Source organism: Silene latifolia, chromosome 10 (genome assembly GCF_048544455.1).
Source record: "Silene latifolia isolate original U9 population chromosome 10, ASM4854445v1, whole genome shotgun sequence".
Lineage (NCBI taxonomy): Eukaryota > Viridiplantae > Streptophyta > Magnoliopsida > Caryophyllales > Caryophyllaceae > Silene > Silene latifolia.
In genome coordinates this window covers 98,508,294-98,514,293 of record NC_133535.1, presented here as the reverse complement: position 1 = coordinate 98,514,293, position 6,000 = coordinate 98,508,294, and positions in this window count along the sequence as shown.

The window sequence follows — 6,000 nt, the reverse complement described above, 5'->3', positions numbered from 1 at the left end:
GTCTCTACTGCTTGCGAATTGTTGATTGAAGGCATTGACCAGTTCTGCAAAATTCTTGATACCTCCATTGGGGAGATTGATAAACCATTGTAATGCTGCTCCCAGTCAGGGTTGTACCAAAGCCTTTACACATGCAGACCTGCCTGAGTTCACTGGGTATTGAGGCGGCTAACATCTTCTTTTTGAATATGGCAACGTGATTTTGTGAATCAGAGGTACCATCATAAGTTCTCATGGATGGGACGGTAAATTTCTTGGGGAGATCAATTTTTGCAATTTCATCTGCAAATGGTGAATCAGCGAAGCTGTCAACTTCTACTTCAGCCACAGAGTCTGGCACTCCAGGTATATTTTCTATTTTGTTGTGGAGTTTTTGAATTTCCTGAAGCATAGCCATCATTATAGCTGCTTCAGTTTTGTTTGTTTCATCATTGGGAATGATTTGGGTACCGGATGAGGTATCCTTCTCCGGGGTTCCAAAATTGGAAAACTCAATGTTTTTGATAATGGAGGAGAATGAGGTTCCTGGTTCTAATCTGGTCTTGGAGCCTGAAGCCTGATTTTCCAATTTTTTTCTCAGGCTAGACTCAGATTCCTTCAGTCTACTGATTTCAGCTTCTGCTTGGGCTGCCTTTTCTTGAATTGTCTCCAACTCTTTTATCTTAGCGAAGGCAGCCGCCAATTGTTGTTCTGGGGTGAGTTCTACCATTTTTGTATGTGAATGTTAAATGAAGAATGGCAAAAGGAATTTTTTGATTAATGAACTAGATGCCCCACGGTGGGCGCCAATTGTTTTAGCAAGATTTTCCTGAATGGATCCGGCTAGAATAATTAATAATAAGGGTATCTAGCTCAAATGAATTTAAAATAATAGTGTGAATAAATGACAAGAAAGAATTAAGTATAAATAATATTGTTGGTATTTCTCTGATAAGCTGACCACAAACTCGTGTATACAATTGAATATTTAGGAAAAAGTAAGAAATAAATTATAATACTGTTGATGAATAATGATCTGCCCTTTACAATTGTTTGATCATGCTATTTACAGATTCTTAGATGTTAACGTTGTATTCAATCCCAACGTTCTTCTTAATTGTCGGAGTTGTTGCCTGATTAATAGGGCACATTCCCTATTAATCCGGTTGACTCGTTCTTCTTTGGCTTTTCTCCTTTTGCACGTCTTGATTCATGGGGATGAGGTAGTCTTGTAGTTAGACTTGGTCTTCCTTGAGAATAGGATGTGAGCATTTATCTTTATATAACCGTCTTGTTGCTCCTTGACTTGATCGAGCCTGCTTAAGTGTCCCTCCAGGCTATTCTGCACTTACCATCAGGCTTTTCTTCTAGGATTTAGTAGCTTGCTTATCTTGTGGTACTCTTCATCTGCCAAATAGTAGTTAGATTTGTCCGGTCCTCGGCTGCCTCAACCAGCCTAGTAAGGTCAGGCCATGTTAGAGTCGGACCAGGCTAAATTGGGCCTAACACTACCTAAAGACAAGAATGAAGCCAGGGCCCTTGGGATCAAAGCCTCCACCTATACTATTATAAATAACATGTTATTCAAAAAGTCTCAGGCTGCACCTTACCTGTGTTGCCTGGAACCTCATGAAGCTAAACAAGTTATTGAGGACTTACACGATGGATATTGTGGAAATCACAAAGGTGGCAGAAGCCTGGCTAGCAAAGTTCTAAGGACAGGCTACTTCTGGCCAACCCTCAAAGCTGATTGCATAACTTACAGCTCCAAATGCGAAGCCTGCCAAATCCATTCTCCTTTCATCCACTAACCATCAGAGCTACTGCATTCCATCTCATCTCCCTGGCCGTTTATGAAGTGTGGAATGGACATTGTAGGCAAGCTAGCTCAAGCCCCTGGACAAAAAGTCTTTATGCTAGCCATGACCCACTACTTTTCAAAATGGATAGAGGCAGACTCATACAGGCAAGTCAAGGAGAAGGATGTCATATCATTCATCAAACGCAACATAATATGCAGATATGGCATTCCTTCAGAAATAGTCTGTGACAATGGTACTCAGTTCGTGGGAAAAAGAACAATGGATTTTTGTGAACAATGGAACATCAGCCTGGTAACCTCCACGCCAGACTACCCAAAAGCCAATGGTCAAGCAGAATCCAGCAACAAAGTGGTAATCAGTTTCATGAAGAAAAAACTACAAAGAAGAAAAGGCAGATGGGCTGAAGAACTCTCATTAGTCCTCTGGGCTGACAGAACCACACCTAAGACATCCACAGGCCAGACCCCTTACTCCCTTGTCTATGGCTGTGAAGCAGTAATCCCAGCAGAAATCCATGTACCAACCACCAAAAAGTAGCATGAATACTATAGAGGAAAACATGCAACTACTACAGGATAGCCTGACCCTGGCTGAAGAGTTGAGGGATGCAGCCAAGATCAGGATAGCTTCCTACCAGCAAACAGTAGCCAGAAGCTACAACAAAAATGTAAACATCAGGTTATTCAAAGAAGGAGATCTAGTCCTGCGAAAAGTTTTCCCTAATATCAAAGACAAAAAATGCCGGAAAGTTAGCCCCCACATGGGTAGGACCTTACCTGATTGAATCAATAGTAGGGCAGGGGGCCTACAGGCTCCAAACCCTGGACGGAGAAATGATCCCCATATCTTGGAACATTTCCCACCTAGAACTATTCCACATATAAACATCCTATGATCCAGATCAGGTAAAACAACTAACTTTTTCCCTTGCCTAGCTAAAATTTTTAGACGAAAAACCCTTGAACAAAATCATGTGACCTGAACATGATATGCTTGCTAGTTGCCATTTTGCCTGAATATCTGCCTGTTTTATTTAAATATAAATCCTACTATGTCTTCCTATTATGTCCTTGCTATGTAACAATCCTGAAAACTTGTTTTACGCCTTTTTTCCATAACTTATGTATTACACACAGGCTTAAACAAATGTTCAGGATTGAGGGTCACTCCACCCAACCTGAACAGCATCTCAGAAATGCGTCACAAAACTTGGCACCTGCCTGCCTGACACAAAAAACAAATACAAAAAACTGAGCTCAATACAAAAAAATAAAAAGACAAGTATGATGGTGGAAAAGACCAGACCACTTGTATTTAAGCCCTCCTGACAGGCTGAGGGCCATAAGCCCTCCTGAATGGCAACCACCCCTCTTACCTAAAAAAAGCCCTCCTAACAGGCAGAAAGCCATGATTTCCTAAAAAAGGATTGAGGGCCATAAGCCCTCCTGACAGGCATTTTCCTAACTAAATATTTTGAACTACATTATTACAGGTACCAAACCAAGATATTCAAAGGGAAAGGAAAACGCCTTCAAATTGCATCAAAACAAAGAAAACAGATCCAAAAATTGACCAGAGAACATCCCTCCCGGGTAGGACAAAACATTGACAATATCTAAAAATTGTTTGTCCAGAAAACATCCCCCCTGGATGGGCCAAAACAAAAAATAACTACCCTAAAAACCAAAGTCAACTAGCATGCCTTGGAAGCAGTAGCAGAGCTAATTCCTTCATCAACGGGCTCCTCTTCCTCCTCGTCATCCCTCTCATCACCATCTTCCCCGCTCTTTTCCTTGGATGGAGGAGAATCTACCTCGTCATCAGCATGCAATTTGCAGAGGTCAGGATAAGTGGCATTGAGATCAGCCATCTCTTGATGAGGATTCCAGTAAGGCGTGACTTCAATGGGCTCCTTCATAGCATCTACACAACCTTTACCAAAGAAGTATAGAGCAGCATCCTTATGTCTACCTTGCACAAAGTCCCTCTCAGCAGCCAACTCCTCGTTCACCTTCAGTTGATCCTGCATAGCCTGCTTCTTAGCCAGCAACTCTTCCTGAACCATGTCAAGCTTGGACTGAAGGGATTTTAGAGCACTATGAGCAGAACCCAGCTTTCATGTCTCCATCACCAACTGCACTTTCCCTGCTTCATTCTCCTACTTCAGAGACTCATTCTCCGTCTTGGCCACCTCCAAATCTGTTTTCAAAGATGCAACATCCTTCTTCAGACACTGCACCTCCCAGTCCAAAGTATCCTTGACACCACTCGCAGAATCCAACTGGCAGGCACCCCTTAACATATCATTCACATTCTGCAAAAATACCACCAATCAGGCAAAGCAAAATAAAAAGCAACCAAAACAAAACTGACAAAAACAAAAAACATTACCTCCTGCAGCATAGTAACCAGGTTAGCAGCATGATCCCTGGAATGGTACATAGCAGCCAAAGCACGAGCAGAAGACTCCTCAGCCTGGTGCTTATAGAAGGGATCATCGACCAAGAAAGAATGGGCCTGGATTTGTTCCTTGGCAAATTGGACCTCGTCAAGCCTGGCCCTAAACTCCCCTAATCTCATCAACTCCCTTTGAAGTCTCATCACGCCTCTTCCTCTTTTCAGCCCGACCAGGCTCATCATCCACAACCTTTAGGGGAGACACCAACTGAGTCTATTGGGCAGGCGCCTGAACCTGCAATGCACTATCACTCCATGTAGCCTCGCTACTCCACGATTTCTCCCTTGTAATTTGGGAAACACCTGCCTTCACCAAGGATAATCCAAAGCCAGCAATCCTAGTAGAAGCCCTAACAGCTACACGAACAAGCCCTACATCAGTAATACTAACATGTGTTCAAGCAAAATAATTCACAAAGTAAAGGCAACAAGACTTACTGCCTGATGAAAAAGCCCCTGAAGCTTTAGCACCCTTAACAGCTTTATAGGTACTCAACTTAGCTTCCTTGAAGTGAGGCATAGGTGCTTGACCCAGACAGGCAGGCCATGTTCTCTCCTCCTCAGACAATGCCATAAAAGCAGCAATCCGATCTGTCGATCCCTCAGCATCAGGATTATTAGCCCAATCAGCCTCTAGAAGGACAAATCAAGTAAGCCTATTTTCAAATAAATCAAACAAATTATCCCTAACCAAAATTGAATGTAAGAAAAAAGAAACTACCTCCTTCAACGGCAGGATAGTTAAGATAATCTTGATCAGGGGCAATGGAATCAGCCCTGATAAATATATAAGTCTGTGCCCATCCTTTGTCATCACCTGAATAAAAATTGGTGATCGGATGAGCCATCTTCGACCTCACTCGAAGATTAAAACGCCCACTAGAATTGCTCTTCAAATGATAGACATTTTTAAAATCATCAAGAGTAATGACCAGCTTGTGCTTAGCACACAATTGTTCAACAGAGAACGATTTTCCAAACCATTGGCATAAGTTGGAAAGGAGGGACCCTGACGGCCCTGATAACCTCAGCCATGAACGGAGAAAGTGGAAGCTGACAGACTCCTTTGAATGCCCACTCAAAAATACAAAAACAGCCGGGACTACACCAATTAGCCCTGACTGGACCACCTTCAGGAATCCAAACTTCAGCCTCAGCAGGAAGAAGACCCCGTCCCTTCAAATAATGCTCAAAAGCAGGTTTCAACTAATTAGCCTCGGGAAAGGAGGCAGAGAAAGCCTTTACAGGGGCATAAGTAACTCCCCTGTGCGTCATGGACAGAATTTCTGGAGGGTCAGGAACCTGCATTAGCTCATCCTCTGAGATGATTTCACGAACATCAACAACCACAGGAACCTTTTCAACCTCAGCAGCGGCCTTGGATGCGGCTGTCTTTCTTCTTCCTCCAGCCATTTTTTAGGGTTAAAATTTAAGGTTGATTTTTTAGAAAAGACAAATTGGATATTTAATAATTATAGAAAGAGGGAGAAGAATTTAAAGAATGGAAATATGAAAGCAAATTGGACGGAACAAGGTATTTATAGCCGCAAAAACAAACGGGCAGCACAAGTGGACAAACCTAATAATGACTCTCTTAGGGTTTGATGAACCTACCTCATTTATGGAAACTAGTCGTTATAGAAGTTGAAGCAAACCCAAACTCTTTCCGATAAAAAATCATATACACCTTTTTGCCTAGCCCAAATTTTTATCTCCTTATCCCTGGCCAGATCCATTGGGA